Source organism: Anser cygnoides, chromosome 14 (assembly GCF_040182565.1).
Source record: "Anser cygnoides isolate HZ-2024a breed goose chromosome 14, Taihu_goose_T2T_genome, whole genome shotgun sequence".
In the NCBI taxonomy this organism is placed as follows: domain Eukaryota; kingdom Metazoa; phylum Chordata; class Aves; order Anseriformes; family Anatidae; genus Anser; species Anser cygnoides.
The window spans coordinates 16627573-16648525 of NC_089886.1; the positions used below are offsets into that span (position 1 = coordinate 16627573).

A 20953-nucleotide genomic window follows, 5' to 3' on the forward strand; every position below is an offset into this window, starting at 1 on the left:
CGGCCCCTCGGCAGGCGGCTGCCTGCCGCCGTCCTTCGCTGCCAGCCCGCGGCACTGATGCAAAGCAGCGGTTTGGGCGGTTTGTTTTTTTTTTTTTTTCTCTTTAATTCCCTTTCGGAATACAAATGCACGGCGGCTGGAGCAGCGCTGGGGGCTGAGGCAGAGCCGTGCGTGCTCCGAGCACGGGTGGAAGAGGAGGAAATAACGGGGGGGGACAGCGCCAGGAAGAGGCGAGCCCGGCTGCCGGGAGCACCGCGGAGCGGGGTGAGCGCTCGGCGGCGGCCCAGGAAGGCGAGGAAGGGGCCGGGAGCAGCGGCGGCAGCAGCCCCGCGTACCAAGGGCAGCGCCGCGGGGAGGGAGCGGGGGAGAGCGAGCGAGAAGCGGGGAGCGGAGCATTACCGGCGGCAGGAGGAGCAGCCCGAGAGCCTCGCAGCGTCGCTGGGAGAGAACTTCGCGCCGGTGCGGCGGATTCCTTCACTGCCGAGGGACACCCCCCGCCTGCTCTGCCTTCCCTTCCCTCCTTCCCTCCCCTCCCGTCCCGTCCCTCCCCCGAGGAGCGGCGCAACGGCAGCAGCCCCAGCCCCAGCCGCCGCCCCCCGGCTCAGCGCGGAGGAGCCGCGGCGGAGGGCGGGAGCGCGGCCCCCGTCAGCCCGTCCGTCCGTCCGCCCGCCCGCCCGCCAGCCGCCCCCCTCAGCTCCTCTCAGCCGCCGCCGGCCGCGCTGTGCCCGCAGCCCCGCCGGCCGCACGCGCCGCGGCCGCCAGCCAATCCCCACGCCCGGCGCCCGCAGCGCCCCCCGGCCGGGCGGTTGCGGCCGTTGGGGCCGTTGGGCTGAGGGGGGGCGCCCCCCGCTTCTCGCCGCGGCCCTGAGGTGAAGGCGGCGGTGTGCGGCGGGTGGGGGGCGAGGCCTGGCCGCGGGCAGGGCCCGCCGGGCTTCGCGTTGCGGCGCGTGGTGCCCGCACACCGGGTCCGTCCTTGTCCACCGCGGACCCGAAATGAATTGTTAAAAACTCGTCGCGCGAATAAAAAGCTGTCACAAAAATCGCCTCCCTCTTTTCTGCCCCGAGTTAGAGGCGTTTGGGCAAACTATTGGGCAGTTATTGAGTGAGGAAAGGGTTCTACCATCACCTTCCCCTCAATGAAGAAGCCACAGCTTACCCCCCACCTCGGTTCCTCACACAACACCCATCCTGTGCAGCGATACCTCAATACCACACAGAACAGTTTCTCTCTTCTGTAATGCACAGTTCAGAGTTGGCTGATACATAGTCTTAAATTTTCCCCTCCCCTTGTGCTACAGATCAGTGAAAGCACCAATGGCACCAAAAAAGCAGCACCAAAGCAACGTCGATCACAAGACTAGAGAATGGCAAACAGCTAGGCACAAAGTGGTGTCAACTATAAAACTTACTGGCAAGGCCAGGAGGAAAGTAGCGACTTAAGTCCATCACAATACACAAAAACTGCAGTAAAAGGAACCCTAGAGATGGGTAATGCACAGCAACAGGGCCTTCTCTTATCTGCTGGCAAAACGTAACAATCTTCATATCTATATTCCATAAAACAGAAAACCTGTGTTGAGAAATGAAGTAAATGAGACCACATTGGATTACCTGTAGCTGGGAAAAGCATACTGTAAATGTCTGATTAGAAAGAAACTACAGCAGACTTAATTTTCTGACTGCAGCTATAGTTTTGTAATTGTCAACAAAGAGCAGGAGTTTTAAGGGGCAATCCAGAAATCAGCAGGGAAGTCTCTCTCAGCTTTTCAAGGTTAATTGAGAAGAGGGGATAGCGGAGCATACTAGTAGAGCTTGGTAAATTGCATGCAATGCTGTAGCTTGAGGACTGCATTTATTCACAGGGGTGAAGAACATCCACGTAGCCACAACTTCTCCCTGGTCTCATCTTTTTCTACGGCATTTCACAGATTTCAAGATTTGTCCTTGTCTGAAATGCTGCAGACTACATTTTAACGTAATATGCACGATGATGTGTTGATTCTGCAGAGAGACTTTCACATAGAAATACTGTGATAGTCATTTTACTGGAAATAATCTCTTTACTTGAAAATAAACTAGACTGCAAAAATGAATGTTAGAGATGTATTAAAAAGATGGTTGCCATTAAGTAATGAGTTGTCCCTGTCAGGATGAAAAACTGAGAATTACGCTCAGATGGGAAACAAATCTTGTCAAACTACATTTTGATGCAACGCAGGTTCCAGTGAAAAAGAGGTAATGGAATGTCTGTAAGAGCAGCCCATAAAGCATGTGCCTTGATCCTTATGATGATTAAACAGAAATTAGCAAAAAGCCAAGTACACTTAGCCCATGCAATCTAAAGATATTTGTAAATCTTCTTCTTGTAGGAGGAGTGTTTCTAGTAGCGATACAGAGAATGTTTCAAAGCTACTTGATGTCTTTATCAGCGATTTGAGAGAGAACAAATGGCTGATTAAACGCCATGCAACAAAGGTTTGTTGATGGTCAATTATGATGGATATAGGTTAATGGCATAGACCAATCTAGACACCTTGGTAAGGTAGCCTCATTTGTTCAACAGAAATGTTGAAGTCAAGGTCAGGTATCTAGTAAAAAAGAGTGAGGGTTACATTTCAAGTTGGGTGATTGTTTCCTGGAAGACGGTTTACAGAAAACAGCGTTAGTTTGTCCTGGTGAATAACTGAATACATGCTCCCACTGTTACACTTTTGTAAAAATGACAGCTGTGAGTGAAAGGGTAGCTGAGAGAGTATCAAAGCAAAACTAAACAAAAATTACACATCTAGGCATTATTAGAAAGACCAGTGCAGAAATACTGGCTTCACGTCCACAGTTAGGACAAATGATATCTATGTAAAAATGGTAATTTCTGAGAGAAAACTCATGGCTGTTGGAAGGATAACCATGTCTTCTCCCAAAAGTGAGAGTCTTAACTAGAAAACAAGGAAGCCATGCTCTATCTTACTTTTGTTCTCTACTCAAATTAATCTTGGAATCTTTTAGATGTGGTGACACAGCTTCAACGGAAGAGAACTTTCCTCCCATCCCTTTAATTTAGTGGTAAGGGTACTCTCCTGGGAATGAGAGACATGAGACTGAATATGGATAAGGCTGAGGAGAATAAACCAGATACCTCATTTATTGGGTTAGAACTCTGGATTAGTACATAACTGGTGACCACAGGCTATTCCTCCTCTAGCATGTTTTAAATCTTTTACCATTGTTTAGTTCTTTAGAGGAAATAATGTAAGTGCCTACCTTCAAGGACAAATTCCAAGTAGTGAATCCCGATAACATATTTTTTCAGAGGCTAGCAAAGTGCCCAAGGAATGGGACTGCAGACCTGCCCTGTTTCCTGTTGGCTATATATTTAGTTACTGCTCCATGCATGAGATGCTTAAAAGGTGGGGCTGTGATGCACCGCCTAGAACACGCACGCTTTCTTAGATTCAGCCCTAGCATCTCCGGAGTCTCTCTGAGTATCACCTTGTCACTTACAGAGCCTGCTGACATGAGAACATCTCATCCACCTTCTGAAAGGCCGTGGTTCTCTTCCTCACACTTCTTTGAAAAATTGCCCTTCAGCGTGACTTGAAAGGAAAGGAAGAAGGAGAAAACAAAAAAAGATTTGCAGTTTACCAGAGATAAATCCTGGATGCTTGTCCCCTTGCCTTTTAAGCATGTGCTTGAAGTTGCTAACCTGGAACTGCTGATTTTTCCATGCGTCCTTAAATATCATTATTCCTTTATTAGTATGTAACTGTTCCACCAGACACATTGCTATAACTTGATGAAAACAAGCATAATTAAAGACAGTTTCTGGAAGCTGACACTATATAAATGTAGTGTACAATGAAGGTGAAATTTTAATACTGCAGCTAATCAATGACTGGAACATTTTGCCTATGGAATGTGAATTCTGGGTTTTTGAGTCTTTATATAGAACTGAAACATTTTTCTGAAAGATGTGCTTCATCTCAAATGTAAGTTATGGGATTGATGGAGTGGTTATTTGGGTCAAGTTCAGGTGAAGTTCACTGACTGACATTACAGAGGAGGTCAAACCAGACGATAAGCATATTTTTTTCCAACCCTATAAGCTATGAATTGTGATATGCAATGACCCACCATAGCAATGTAGGACTCAACTCTTCAGAATAAAGAGAGGGCCTGTCTTACTGAACAATGCCTCTCAAATACTTTAACACATCGTAAAGAGGATTATTTTAATTAATTGGTACAATTTTCCATGTTTATTACATATACTGGAATATCATTGGTTGCACCTGATTTAGATGTCCTATTTTCATTCTTAATCCTATGCATAGTAAGAAATACATCCTCCAAACAGTACCGTGGACTATAGAAAAAAAAAGAAAAAAAAAAAAAAAAGAAATACACCTGGGAGTATCTGTTCCAAGGAAGTAAACACATAGCGGTACCATAGTGGTGCATCTGAGTATCACGCAGTGAGCTACCAACAGAGGAGGAGGGAAAAGATACAGAATTTTAACACACTGGAATTACCATTTTCAGTAATACAATAAATGTGATGCATGTTTGACATTAAAATAAGAGAGTTTGTGCCACCTTTTAAATATTGCCAGAAGCTGTCCATAATTTGTCAAACAATAGAAGAAAAATTGTTGAAACTGTATTAGTATTTTGAGGTAGTTTCCAGTCCCTTTAGCCTTTTTTTTTTTTTTTTTTTTTAAATTCCCCTTCCACAGCCAGCCCATCTACCTCGTAAGAATTATAGCCTGTCTTCGAAATGGCTCAAATGGAAGTACCAAGCAGGTAGAAAGCTACTTGGTATATGCTTGAACGGCTCTGAACAATTCAAAGCCATCAACAAGTTTGCAGTTCTGGAAGAAGGAGAAGAGGAGAAAAAATGGAAAGTCTTTGTAAGCAATACCTGCTCAGTGGAAAGTAAAGAAAATGTGCAGACTTTCATAGGTGCAGAACACTGTTGTACTAAGAGATGGATCATTTTTCATGAGAAAAAGTGCTATCTGCAAATGAGCACGTTTGGCGTACACAGCCATCCCTAATGAGACCCCCCCCATGCAAAACACTGTAAAATACCATCTCTCTGTCATGGCGTATGTCTGTAATGTGTTCTACATACAAAGCTTCTGACTTCCGTACCTAAAACCCTTTTCTCACGTGGTAGCTTTTGCCGAGCACAATTATTTCGTAGGCATTCTGAAGAACCTGGCTGTCAACTTCCTGTTAGTGTGTTAGTGCCATTTGTAAGCAAATGATGAGCCTTGGTCATCTGGCAGAGCAAGAGGAGAATTCACTGGGTTCTGAGATGTGTTTTTTTGTTCAAACTGTCCAGCTCTCAGGGAACACCTCATGGGTACTGAAATTTGGTACTGCTGTTGGAGAGGTGATGGGATGCACGATTTTCACTGTAGCTACTACACTAAGAGCACTTGTCACGCACTGATGTGAAACTGCTAAGACGAGTCTTAAACTGAACACACGAATCTCGGAACAGTTCTAATTTGTGTGAATCAGGACCCAGGGCTCTTACTTTCTTCTGGCCTATTCAGTTACTGAAGTTATACTGGTTTCTAGTACATATTTGAGATTCCAGTTCCTGAATAACGGATTTGTCTTCTCATTACTCTTGTAACATAAATGGAAGATACAGTTGTTAACTAGTCCTTAGTTTGGTTTTGCAAGCTACTGACTGCTCTTTTGTGTAATTGCAAGCTACTACAATGTTAATTCTCTTAGCCATTTTCATGACTGTGACACCAAGACGATGAACAGTTTCCCTCGTCTTCCTGCGTTAATTACTGAGACGCTGTACCCATTACATTAAAGTATATACTTTATGTAGATGTCTGTATATAGAAAGGCCTTTGCATTTCCGGATCACATGGCAAGAGGATTATGATAAAAGACGGGGGGGCTGGGAGCATTTTGGTTAATAACAGTGGGTCTTCCAAAGTGAACTAAGGATAAAATTAGCATTTCTTTCTGATATCAGAGGTATTTTTCTCAGCTCCGCTTTAAATATTGTTGATGTGGATGAGGTACATCACAGCTACATAATCTGCATGGGAGTAAATGAGACTGTAAGTGCAGGTCACAGCCAAGGTGAATGGCAACACACACATAGTTGTAGTGCCTAGTCCAGTGCCTAGTTTTTCAACAGTTGAAAGTCAGTTCAACTGTTAGAGACACAACAAGCAGTTGAATAATAGATATGGGACAATACCAAGAGAAAGAGAAAATAAAAAGCGACCTCTAAAGGATACGGTAGTTGTTTTGCATAATATTGAAGCTAATTCAATCAGCGTGAGATGTCAAGTCTGACTCAAAATCAATATTAAGTTAGCAGTCTGCTTTATCAGTAAGCATGTAAAAAGGTGCAGACAAATCATCTACTGGAAAATTCATGTAAAACTGCAGAGAATAATTGGGAAAAAGGAGAACCAGAAAAAAATAAGCAAAAATAGAAGTGTACTATATGCAAAATAGGGCATGTGATATGTGACAGTTTACCTAAGTGATGCCCTTCTACCCCTACAGAAAATGGCAATGCAAACCTCGCTAACAGCATTTGTTCCTCTCAAATAAAAGCTAAAAAAAAGCTATAATTGTTAAATAAAAATACCATATTGTTGAAATTTTTAACTTTCACGGGCTCATTTGACATTAGAAAATATAAAAGAATTTTTTATTCATTTTCCTAGTATGCAAGAATTACCAAGATAACAAGAAATGTTAGATAACAATAAAACCAACGTACAAATCTCAGGATTGGGATAACTTTTTTTCCACAGACAGCATAAATTCTGTGTTATTTCATAGCATTTTTAATAACATAATGAAATAGTAGAAACATTGTAACTGGTGTGTATTTTAAATAAACTGCTAGCTAAACAATTTTATTTCTGATTTTCTTAACCTTAATTTAATGAGTAATTCCTACACTTTCTACCTCCTTCTACCTTCCCCTGTTTTAATGCAAAATATTTTCCTTGGAAAAATGTTCCAGAAAAGCACACACTGAAGTATTCACTTGCTTTATCTATCCTCCTGATAAAATCCAATGACTCCATTCAGGATCAGGGCCCCATTTTTACTACTGCCTAAACAATATGACACAGTCCTTTCTCTGTGAAGGTCATGGTTTAAGTGCATGATTTTCTGAACATTGTATGAAAGAAAGATTATGAACTTAGCAGTTATCAGTTACTTCATGTGACAAAAGGTGTGAGATAAAGAGGAAGTTTTCATGCCTGATCTCCTTCCATTATCTGTTGTGTTAAACTGCAGTGAGCGGTCCATGAGAAGCCCAATATTTAATCCATTGGCTGTAACATCACTGGGCAATAGATTTGTAAAGTGATATGGTATACCCAGTTTATTTGTTATAAATCCATATAATGCAAAGAAACATGTTCATTTATCAGTCCTACCACTAAGAACTTGTGCAGTATTAAAAATAAATAAATAAAAAATGAAGGCATCCTGAGAAGAACGGGAAGTTACAGCAATTATGTTCGAAGGGATGTATAATCTAGAATGTCTGTTTTAAGATTACAAAGAGAATGTATTATAGCAATCATACTATAGCAATCATATTATAGCAAACAAACAAAGAAAAAACTAACCAACCTCAGATTCCAAAACATACTCGTTTCAGCTGTAGATAAACAGGAATGAAGACAACAGAATGTAATCAATGTAAGGCTTTACTATGTCTGGATTTATAATAAGTTGAGCTTTAAACTGGTGAAAAACATAAGAGGAAGATAGGGGAAGAAAGACAGGCATAAGGGAGGCAACCCAAAGAGCAATGAGAATGTATACTCAACTAGGTTAATTTAGTGAATGTTTTATTCTCTGTTTTCTTACTTCACTTTGTATATCTCATTTAAAAAAACGAACCCATTAGCTAGATAAAATATACCAAATTAGTGAAGTACAATTTACTTCTCATTTCAATGCCAATTCATTGTTATTTTTCTGTATTTTCAAATAATTATTTAGTTTGCCGTGCTCATTAGAGACAAGACATCATTTCTTTGTACCCAAAGAAACTTGTAATTGCTAGTTAACAAGCTACTAAACCAGGATTTACAAAGTAAGCTATTCTATTTTTACTGTTCTCTTCCAAAGACATACATATGTACTTTAGTTATTAAAATTGTTATCTCAGTGTTCTCACATTATTCAGCGTAAAATACAAGAAGAGCAGAACTTCAACACTGACACATGTTTGTGGAATTGACATTAGTGAAACTGCTTTTCTAGTTCCCTGCGTTCTCCTGTCCTATTAGTGTTAGAAAGATTTGAGGGATTCCTTTGCACTTCCCATGTTGTAAGAAATTCCCAGGGTATTTTCTGATCTCAAGAGGAAAGGTGTAAGCTGAGACTGTTAGATCCTCTGTGCGAGTGAATAAATGGGATATAAAGGAATCTCGAAAGGAGAACTTGCAATTCTCCCACTACTTCCTTAGGAATGTGAAGCTCAGCTTACCGATACCAAGTTTTTATTTCTATTGTTTGTAATTAACATTATTAAAATAGTAAACTGAAATAGAAACTGCAATATACATATTTTAAATATAAAAACTTTTAAAAAATTGCTAATAATATGCTGCAAATGGAATTCATTGATCATTGCAAATGGAATTCACTTGTTACTGAGTTCCTCACACAGAATTTGTCATAAGAACACAGTGGTCTCTCAGGCCTGATGACCTTTTTCACTCACAGGAAGAGTAAAAACTGACTTGTCCGGCATTCCAAGTAAATATGACTCTAAATGTAATTAAGAATATATGCCTGTTATGTAAGAAGTTACTATTTGTACTAATTCATTAAGGTGTGTGTATTCAAACTTCAAGACATTCTGAACAATGTGCCATAAAAAAAAAGAAAAAGAAAATGGTCTCTGTCCATGACACCAATTATTACTACTGGTGTAATTAAGCCCGTCTCTTGCAATTAATCACCTTGACTGCCAACAAATAGTGTATTTATCTTCATTATCTTCCCACATATATGCCTTTTCTTTATGCTACACAGAAGAGGCTGATACAACGTTTTGCTACAGAATGGATGGAAATTTAACCCTAACAAGTGGAGAGGCAAGCGGCACGTCACGTCAGTTAGCAAGTGACGTGCTTAAAGAGCAGACTGTAGTTAAGAAGCACCAGTTTGTCAGGTAGTGGGTCTGAACAACTGGAAACAAGAACAACTGAAGTAAATTAGAGCACACTCCTTGCGGTAAGGAAATATTTAAGTACAACCCTACAATACAGCCATATGAAATCTGTAAGACTATGATTGTGTATCTTCATCTTCCTCACATTTCAATTAAAGACAAACAGAATTGTGGACGGTACAAATTATTTTTTCCAAATGAGAAACAAAAGAGGGCATGCCAGCCTAATTTACTTGCTTTTGTTTGCATCTCTTTTTCCATGATTATTTTAACAAATGAGTGTACTAGCAGGAATGTTTGGTAAAATAATATTGTGATTATTCACAGCAGAAGCTGTAAGTTTATGTTTCTCCAATTGGAAATGAGAAACGTGTTGTACAACCTACATAACCATTCAAAAAAGCCTGAATATTCAAAAAGCTCTGCTTATGAATGAATTACACACAAAAAATTATGCACAGATATTATTCAGCAAAGAGTTTGAACATATACATCAGAAAAACTAGTTTGTTTGGAAAACTTGCAAACACAAAATGGAGCAAAGAAATTATTCATTATGAATTATTTGCACAGCATCTGTCTTACTTTCTCATGTTAATTGCCTCTGCTAAACCACATTTTCTCCCCCTCAGTATGTAAATTAAAATGATTTTGCATATCTCTGAATACCCAGTAAATGCAAGTTTCATTACCTTACCGCTTATATCTTTTTTGTCAACCTAATTATACTGCAGTTTATATAATTTTAAAATTTGACCTACCAGCTTCCTGTAGATTGCAACCTCTTCCTCTGGATTTTGAGTATTGCCTACTATAAAAGAAGAAAACATATTAAAACCATGCAAATTACCAGCATTTGTGAAAGATCTTGTAAGGTATGTGTTAAATCTCACAGTATTTATATTAGATTGATAGAATAAAAACTAACTTGCAATACTTCTTATGTAATTATTATAAATTTAGGACATGATCCACCATCAATTTGAATTAGAACAGAGAATTTTACTAACTTTTGACAGCCTAGACCAGACCTTCTCCTACAGAAACTGGGTAACATATCACTGGATTCTTTCATGCTTCCTAAAAGGCACCACTCTAGTTGTATGTAATTATTCTTTCTACAAATACAAGCTTCTATGACACAATTTGATACTCTCGGTGAAAAATACATTTTTTTCACATAATTTTCCTATTTTTTGATTTGTTGACCACTCATGTTGTCCCTCAAAGAAACACCACGGGAAGAAAATGTGCACATTATATCATGCTTTTTCTTTGCAATAACTTTACACCACCAACAGAAATAGAAGTGTCTTGTCAAAAACTGTGCTGGTCTTAGAAATTAAATGCAAGATTAATCCTTCAGGCCTGTTAACAAAAATGCCCCCACAGCAAAATCTGTCCCATTGGGTCACTGAGAATGTAACCTGAATAAAGCCTCAGGATCAGTTCATCATTATCAGCATATATATATGTATTTTAAAAGACAGACCTGTAGAAAGCACTCTTTTTCTAGTGCTGTACTTAGAAGACAAGCACTTGGAGTAGTACAAAGATACGCTTTTCTAAAGGCATAAAACCTTCTACTTAAGATTCCCTCTTCAATGTACCACAAAATACATAACCCCTGAAATGATTTTTTTTTCTATTTCATACTGAGGTTACAAAACAATGTGTTAACATGGGTAGCACAACTGGATGAAAGCTTATTTATTCATTTATTTCTGCTGTGGGCAGAAACTTGGCTGAATGCTTACACTAAGTGTTTTGCAATAGCCGTTAGTACACTGCCAAGGCACAGTGGGAAGATGTTATTGCCTGAATATCCCTACTGAAAACTAAAATTTTCTAGCATCTTAATGGATTACAACAGGGAAAAAGAAATCAAGTTCATGATATAGTAGTTGATGGATCAATGTGAAATTTGATTGCTCACGCACTACAGGTATTTGTGGGTCACAACAAAATTTCTGTCTTAAGAGGTTCTCCAGTATGTCATGGAAATATCAGTAGTATCCTTCGCTCGTGATCCATCTACACTTCTGTTGTGCAATGCACCAGGACTGTGCTTTCATCTGACTTTTGAAATGAATGGTACCAATAAAATGTTGGGCCTTATCTTCAGCAATTCATTTTCCGTGATTTTTTATTTTTTTTTAATATACCTTTAGGCTACGAACCACATCTATAGGTTTTTCCTCTCTGCAGGATGTGTTGTTTTGTATGCTTTAGCAGTTCAGTGAGCTGAGCTGATTCAAATGAGCCTTAAAATGTTAAATACAACTTGTAATATCAAAGGTTCTCATATCAAATAATTTTGTTACTGTGGATCCTAGGGAGATTAAGGAATTTTGCTGTGACTAGAATGTCCACTAGTCACATCAAATGTTTCAGCATTAGATATATCATTATCTGTTCACCAAAGAAATGGCTAGAATATACAGCTGCAGCGCTTTGTACTTTATTTGTAAACCATAAGCAGGGGGTATAGTACAGCATATGGCAATGGGTGAATGCTAAATGTTGATCAATTTTGTGACAGTGTGACAGAAGCCTTTACATACAACTTTTAGGTGATATCTTCTTTGCAATTAGCATTGAAAATAATTTATTGGGTCAGACAGTAAACTAGATGCAGAATGGCTGCACTTCAAATTTTTCTCCCGTCTGGTTACCTGAAAGACCAGAGAAATAAGTTCTCCTTTCTGCATTTTTTTTTCTGTTTTCACATTTTCCTATCTTGCAGCAATGTCTGTTTATAGCTGGTTTAGCTTTCTTTACTTCTGAGCTGAATTAAGATGAAGTATGGTTTGAACTGGCTGAAATGCCAGCCCCAGAAATACTACCGTATTTTCTGGATTGAAGATGAAAAACTGTCACGAAATTGCCTGTCTGTTCCCCACCCTTTGCCTTGCAAATGTAGAAGATAACAGACAAATACTTGGAGAGAGTCCTCTTGGAATCTTACAACTTGAATCTGGTATATTTATTAATACTGCCCTTGTGTGCTTGCCATCATACTCAGGGCAGCTATACCAGTGCTGAGGGACTGAACAGGATCTACAGTCCTAATTCTGGCAGAGTCTTATTGACACACATTCTTGTAGTATAATTAACGGTTAATTCTCATACTTTCATAAAGCAGGAATACAACTTTTATCTCTGTACTTCATTATAGTCTTATAAAAAAAGGTAAACAGTAAGTAAATCAGTGTGAAAAATAGGGAGATAGTGTTTTCCAGAATTAGCATTCTAACTGCAAATGCAGTGACAGAATGAATCAAATGTTTCTAAATACGGTATTTGAATAACTATTTTTGAGAATGAGAAGGGAGTATAAGTGGACATTACTCAGTCTTGCCAGCAATAAAGAAAATATATTACAATATAGAAAATAGCCCTGCATTTTTTTTCAGGATCCTTGTTTAAAGAGAAAATATGGAGTCTTGATATCACTGTGGAACAACTGTTAACTACATAATGACAAGCACAGTATACAGAAATGAGTAGGGAGCATTTTAATAGAAAGCATACTGTAATTTTCCTTGCATTAAAATTCAAAGGCAATTAAAACAATTTAATTAGATAATATCAGCTGCAAAAAGTAAATTGATTGATAGTTAGCATAGGGATAACTTGGCTGCTGCTACTTGAAAAAGTGATGGTAAAGCTGACAAATTCGTCACTTGTTTTTTTATTTGCCAATTCTATATATTTTTATATTTTATTTCACCACTGATGGCATTTTAATTAGCTTATGTTTGATAGTTCATTGTTTGGAAATGGAAAATGTTATAAATGTGATCTGAAGGGTTGCTGGCATTCAGATTAAGGCGTCTAGCATGACTACATCCTGCTCTCTCATTGCTTAAGATATTTTACCTGATAACAGAATTTCTCTTAGAAGCCTTACTGTCCAAGCAGATGTTTTAATCTCCATCTTAAACATCACATGCAGCTGGAAAGAGGTCAGTTCAGCTCACAGCAGCTATAAATCAGTGAGCAATCTCCTCCTTTGGAAGAATCCACATTGCTCACTCAAGGGCTGTTTTTGGCCATGTAGGGAATAACCAGGCAGAAGCAATGAGTGCTGATGAAGTAGGAAACCTATTTCTATTTTTAAAAAGTCTTCAAAGAATGGATACCCAAAAAATAAAAAAATCACTCTTATATTTATCAAACCAGAGATGTGCATTCAGCAGTTACTTTAGTAAAAATTAGGAGGTCCTAAGTCCTTAAATAAATATTAACAAAATGTCTATTTAGATATTATCTTCTGCTCATTTTATTCTTGAGAATTATAAGGGTTCATGGCATGGTTTGATATATTTTTTTAACTATTCCTTTAGTTTTGTACTAATTTTTCATCATTTTAATGCATTACTTCCCTCAGAATAAGCACTTCTATGATGAAATCCTAAGACATACTGAAAGGACTGGTAAATAAACAAATTAAAAAATAATTTAAATTAAATTGTTCTGCAACACTTGACTACAAACCATAGCTTCAGTGGCAGGACACCTGAACTTCGTTTATAATCCCTCTATCCACAGAACTCCTGCAGCACTTCGATAGATTGTCTGGATAAAGAGTGAGAAAAACCTTTTGCTTGACTAAAATAATGTCTTAAAGGATTTTTAAACTTCTTTTTTTTAAAGTTTCTCATCCTCTTTTCCAGATAAAAATCCATTCTTCCTGGGTCTATTGAAATCTTTTCTGACTGTGTCAGGTATGGGTTTACCTTGTTAGGAAAATCTGTGTAAAGCCATTTCTATGAAGCCTTATTTTCTATACAGGCTAACTTGTTTGAAAGTTGAGAACCATAGCAATAGAATATTAAAGGACAGAAGCAGACATCTAAAGCTCATTTTATTTGCAAAATAATACAGCAATGAGGAGGCAGACTATTGTTGCTGAAAGAACTACAGGAGCCTATAAACAAAAATAAAATTATACGCAAGCACTATGATTTCACAAATAATTAAAAATAAAAAATACAAATGCCTCATTAGGTCCCCTGCCTTAAAAAAATCCAAAGTATGAATGTCAGAGAACCACAGATTTCCAGTAATTCAGGAAGCTGGTGTTATCAAATTCTCTTCTCTTTAAAGGAGGAAAAAATAAATAAATACATAAAAAAAAAAGCAACTTTAAATTTCCAAGAACATATAATTAAAAAAAAAAAAAGATGACCAGAACTTGAAAAATAAATCCGTTTTCTCATGTGAAATAGGTTATGCATAACAATGGTCTAATTTAAAAGCAAGAAAATATTCAGAATTCTACTTAAATATGGCAACAGTTTGAGGAAGGGGAAAGTATTAGCAGAAATAATTCAGTAGGTCACTGACTCTCCACTGTGATACATTTAATTAAAAAAAAAATGAAGCTAAGGAATACCAACAGTTGAGTTTCTCAGACTGTTGGAGACAACTGCCATCAGGGCTATCAGATTATACAAATATATTTATATAGCAGAATATAATTATATAGCAGAAGAGAATGAATGTTACACCCTGCATCTTGGATGGAGAAATCAAGAATGATATCTGCAAGAAAATGGCATCACTATGTTGTAACACTTTATAAATAGTATTAATATCTTGAGAGGTGGTCCAAATATTTTTTATTTTTAATGAATTGTTTGTTTGTACATGACAAAGACAGGGTTAAAAGGAGGGAATGGAAGGGCGGGGGAGGGGATGGACAGGACAAATGCTGCTCTGAAATTGATAATGGAGACAATGCAAAAATAGTGTTTCTGTATGAAGTAGGTAAAAAAGTGTTTAGGAGTTGGTTGCAAAAGGCAGTTTCATTTGAAAAGTCATTTGAAAAGTCAAATTTACTAAAGAACCATTATCACACTGTTAGAAAAGTGCAATAAAGTGTATTAACTAATACCTAATACCAGAGAGTAATTTATGTTTGTGAAAGAAACCACTGAGAAAGCCTCTAGCAAAAAGGAGATGCTTCATGAAAAACAGTGCAGTTACTAGGTCAAAAGCTTAAAGAGATAAACCAGCAATTTATTATTTTACCAATTAAAAGTAATCAGCAAGTGGTAGTTACACAACCTAATAAAATATCTCTCATTTTTGCTGTTCATTAGGAAAAAAAAATAGTTCAGATACTTTGTACTGTGAATTTTTAAAAAATATCTGAAAACTCTAGGTTTGCAAAAAAAGGTATAATCACCTTTAAATAAGTAACAAAACAAAATCTTAGAAGTAATAGGAGGCATGTGAAGTGTTTAGAAGCTGTTAGCTCCCCACAAATTAATTTTACAAGATGTTTAAACCTTATATGCTAATCTATGAAGGTGAAAACGTCCATAGTCTGTGAGTGAAGTTACTGTTGTTTTACTTATTGTTATTGAAAATACCAAATGACTGCTAAATAAAAGCACAAAGAGTTTAGCAAAAATGCTAGTTAATGACTTCATTTCATGCTTTCAGTGTGTTCCATAAATTGGATCTGGGTAATGTCAAAATGCATTCAGAAGAAACCTGCACACAGTATGTACACCATCAGACTTGACATTTAAGTATCTGCAGGAACATAAGTTATACTGTAAGGAAGAGAATAAGGCCCCTAATTTAAATGATCCAATTGAATTTTTGAGTCTTCACTACTGTTACTCTCATGGTTCAGATAGCCAGCAAGAAAAAAGCCTCATTTAGTTACAGAGATCAAGAGGAATATCTGCTCTTTTCTTGATTTTTTTTGTTTGGGGGAAGTTTTCTTTGTTGTTATTGTTGTTTTCATTATCATTTGTGTCTTTTTTTATTCTTTTTGTTTTGTTTTTACAGAAAAAGAATAAAGAATGCTGTAAGGAGCATATTACAAGAATTAAATTCACAGAAATACCTGACAGTGGTTTTATATGTGATGATTCAAAAAAAAATAACTTGTGTAATCTAAAAATTCCCCCGAAAGACACATGGAGAACAATCTATGATGTAAAGCCAAGCCTTATCTTTAAACACCTCTTCAAAACATAGTTGACTACAAACAGACAATAAATTCTGGGAGTGCATAGAGGAGTTGGATGATTTAAATACAATACTGTTATTTCAGCGTGCCACTGTCCATCTAGCATGCTGGTGAGTGCTTGCAATGTCCTTGGGAGAAACAGCCATACAGTTTATATATATAAATTTTTTCAAACTTACTTTTATGTTTAAGCAGCTCTTCTCTAATCATCTGTGCTAAAATGCTAGCAGGAATATATCAAACATCATTATGAAATATACAGAACAAAAGACTGAGAGGAAAGGTCTGGATGGTGTTAAAATGTATTTTAGAATATGGTATTTCTTTTGAAAAATGGCAAAATCATTGTTTGTTTACTTATTTAAACCAGTTTCTTAAAAATCTACTGAAGTTTCCAGAGGAAAAAAGAAACAAATAGGAAAATAGGGAAGGCAGTATTACATTGTTGATGCCTCTTTCCCTCAAAAGAACCCTAAAGCCCAACAAAAACATTACTGATCATGCAAAACTGTAGACTATGGGATAATGACTTCCATTTAAAGGAACTTTGCAGCACATTACCAATGACCAGTTTCTAATATGTTTTAAAAAATCCTCAAAAGTTCTTCTAGGTGATGGTAGACATAACAAAAATGGTAATGGATTTTTGGCCAAGAAACTCAATATAAAGGCAAATATAGAAGAGATGTGTTAGTCAAACATAAGTTATTGGACTCAGTACAGAGTAAATGGATGAAATTATATGATATGCTATAGAGAAGGTCAGGTTACACAATCTAATGATCCCCTTTGGCCTTAAAGCTTGTGATTCTCTGAAACCCTACTCCTGCTGGGAGTCTGTAATTCATGTACTACTATTGATTTATTTATAAGAGACCATACACAGTAATAATACCTGTGCATGAGTATTCAGGGTTTTTGTCCATGAGTTATGTCAGCAAAAATGTGTTTAAATAGAATTACAAGTTGCATGTTTTTTAATTTCATGGTGAGATCAAGTCCTAAGGAGGAGAGCAGGCATATTAATTTTCCAAAGAGAAAGCATAAAGTGAATTTTTTTGTTCACTGTTTCCCATCATGGTTATTACCTGTTCAGCTTCTTTGTAGTACCTGTACTTGGAATAGAAAGATGGCAGATGCCGTCACTGCGACATTTAAGTGTTCTGTCCAGAGACTTGCACCAAATACTGGGAGTTCTGTATGTGTCAACATTAACATCACAGCTCTCGCTAATGATGGATTAGTGACATTACTGGGAATTTTGATAAAAAAAAGTCCATTAATGTGTTGAGTCATAATGATTTACAGATGATCTCTATGCAAATCAAACAAACCTTTGAATAGAAATTGAACAGTGCAATACAGTGTGACCGGGATTCAGAGCTCACACATTTCTGATTGTGACTCCCGCTTCTGTAAAATGGACATTCAGTTTCTAAGTTTGTAATTTGTAAAATGATGCAGCTGGCTTTTTGTTTTCAAGCATCATTAAGAAAATAAGAAAAGTAGGACTGAAATACCACAGAGTACTAATTATAAAGTATTATAGCCTAGTAGAGCCTACAGTGTTCTATGTTTGTGCTTTTCATTTTATATGTACACACATACAACTAGTGTCTAAAGAAATCTGTCTTGAAATCTGTGAAACTTGTAGTATCAAATCTTAATCTTAGATAAAAATAAAATGCAATAAAAAATCCATCACAATGTATAGAGGGGAAAGTCTTGCCTTTATATTATTTATATCCTTCTGCTGTTACAAATATGTTAGGTGTTGAGTTTTACCAGCTTTATCTCATTATTAAACTTTTACAATGAAATCTCAAAAGATACCTGAAGCTGTTCACCAGTACACAGTTGTTATTCATATGATATTTTCTACTTTTTATTACAATTAATCCCTGTATAATTATATGGGGGAGAACCCTTCAGATATATACTAGAAAAAAATATTACCCACTTACTTAAAAATAATGAAGAAAACTATCTTTACCTTCTAAATACTGTTTTATCTCCTGTAACAAATTTTCATATTCAATGGTATAAATATCATTATTTGAGCTGTAAATGTTATTTTAGCACACAGTCTGTGCAATGATCTATCCTTCCTCCTATTTGTAAACATCCTATAAATTGGCTTTTGGTTAAGAGAAAATGTTTGCTATAGACATGTTACCACTCCTGTACCACTTTGTGGTTTGTTACCCTTAAAACGTTGTTTGCTTTGCTTAGTCCTTGCCCATTTGCTATTCATTATTTAAAGCATGTAACAAATTGGAGTCGTGATAATGTCGGAGCTGGCTGACATGATAAGTAAAACTGTATAAATGGCCACTAAAGCTTAAATTGCAAATAACCATCTAACATAAATACCCAGTTACCGTATGAATAAATATAGGTTAACACACATCACATTACACCACAAGACTCAAACACAGTGAAATCAAGTAACAACTAGGAACTTTTAAATGTTTACTAATAGTTTACCCCAACAAAAGGTACTATTTTTAAACTAGGTGTTTTCAACTAGTATATTCAGAGTAATACCAGGTTACGCAGAAAAAAACAGTTCACTTTTAGATTTACTAATCTTTAGTAAATGGATTAAACCCAAATGACTGGTCAATAGCTTGTCATCCTGTCGAGCTGGCATTTCCATAGGACTGCTCAGATATGTTGAGTACTGCAATTGGGTAACCCTTTGACCAAATAAAACATAGGTGTTTAGTTCAGTAATTTAATTCCACAGTTTAGTACCTCTGTATAATAATACTCACGATGAAAATAGGTAAACTAACGCTAGCATTTTAAATAATACTTTCAATTAGACCAGCAAACGCAACATCTTGACAACCTCATGGACATACAAGTTTGTTTTTCAGATCCTGAAATGCCAGTAACTAATGCTAGGTAGCCTAATAAAACTTACTAGCCCTTCTTCCACACCAGAATAATCTACACCTCACTGAGTACGCCTGCCATGGATTTCCAAAGGAATTTATGAACAGATCCTCCTTACAAAAATTTTAGAAATACAGAGAAGAGTACAGATGTGCAATAAACCTGTGGTCAGGCCTGAAACACCGTGAAGCAAGAACTGAACAACCCAACCAATGTCCATAATAAGGAGGAAACTACTTCACTCTCTGTGGCACAGGGGCTGCAGTCAGGCAGATTCTAGGAAGCAACCACTGTAAATTCAAAGTTTCTTAGAGCTTCCTTCATTCCCGTTGTTATCAAAAGCAATACTGTTGAAACGACCAGAGACAGAATAAAGCTAAAATATGTGTATGTGCTTCTTGAAAGTGGCATCACATTTTTTTCAAGGATAGGTTATACCTGTGAAATAACATAGACCTATGCTGGGTCTGTGAAGTCACTCCTTCAGCTGAAAAGAAAATCAGAACAACAGAGTAATGGGACTATGCTATTGAACTTTATTATGGGATAATTTATTTTCACTTCTGAAATTTTACCAGATATTCTGCTTCTCAGAGATTAATTTGTCTTGGTAAATGAAAGGATACGAAATAGCACTAACAGCATACCAACTCTAGGAATAAAGTAAGATAGGGTATTTAAAACACTGAATTGGATACTGCATGCAGACCCTATCCCCCTCTCAGATGTACATGTCAACAGTTCACAGATACTTGGAAAATGCCACTGAGTTCAGCCCTTGCAGTATTTCTGCTATAGGTTTCCTAGAGCCCTCAAAGAGGCTAGCAAGAGTCTTGCTCTTGGTTTGGATCACTACTTTCTTCCATCACTTTTAGCTGTAGCTGTATACTTAGTAGTTTGAACATTTGCAAGCACAGGATAATAACCGGAGGGAAGGGCATAAATAAAAAGAATATCTAATATCCTGCAGCATTTTTCTCCAGTGAACTGCTATCGTACACTGACCCTTGGTGTTTTATGTATGTTATTTCTTGTTCAAGTCTACTGCCAGGAGAATTTTCATTCCAAATCTTTCTGGAAATGTTATTCCAGAGGCAGTAGATAACTCGTTGAATCTCATATTAATAAGCTATGACGTTAAATAAAGAACTGAAAATCTTAATCAAAGTTATGAGTATCAACAAGAAGCGAAGTAGCAGCTAATATAAGATTAGCTGCTGAACAAAAGTTTTCTATGATTAATTATATTATAGCAGAGTAATTTAGTTTCTCTCGATCTGTAACTTCAAATATCTATACTAATTAGTTGCTAACTACAACATAATAAATGAGATAATGAAATAAAGATGTTTTAAATATCCCTTTTTATTGCATGTAAGTTTTGCAGCATGCTAACACACCAGATGAATTCTGAAAAAAAAAATTAGGATATATTAGTGTATCATTATGTACACGAACGCCAAATAATACATTTCTCACAAGAACAACGTTCAACTACTAAATCCAATGGAATGTGGAAATAAAAAATATTTTAGATGAAGGCTGGCATGGGTTAAGCTTATAGCAAACATGGAGACATCACACCTCTCTTCCATCACATTTTCACCTGCTCATGTGGTGCACACTTCTGCTTTGATAGAAAAATTCCTTTGGGTCTTCTTGGTGTAAAGGTGTTGGTGCTTGCAGCAAAATTTGCAGAGCAAGTGGGGAATAGAGAATGTTTTCATCTGGTTGTTAAACCAGAGAAATATCTACAGCATTTTTCACATCTCATGACAGGGACCATCACTTTCCTGTTAGCTTTACTGAAAATGGTTGGGAACAAATTATACAAGCTTTTTTCTTCTATGGATTTGTTTGAA

At 37.1% G+C, this 20953-nt stretch overlaps 1 protein-coding gene across 5 annotated transcripts in view; it reads right to left on the minus strand.

Annotated features, from left to right (window-relative positions):
• TENM2 (teneurin transmembrane protein 2) overlaps positions 1–20953 on the minus strand; it is a 1595068-nt gene that overhangs the window by 668867 nt on the left and 905248 nt on the right. For 4 of the 5 annotated variants that reach the window (XM_066977122.1, XM_066977125.1, XM_066977123.1 and 1 more), the window contains exon 10: positions 9958–10007. The gene's annotated coding sequence lies outside the window, so the exon portion shown is untranslated. Of the gene's footprint in view, positions 1–399; positions 686–9957; positions 10008–20953 lie in introns of those variants that run through there. The other variant, XM_048064654.2, reaches the window with a different exon arrangement.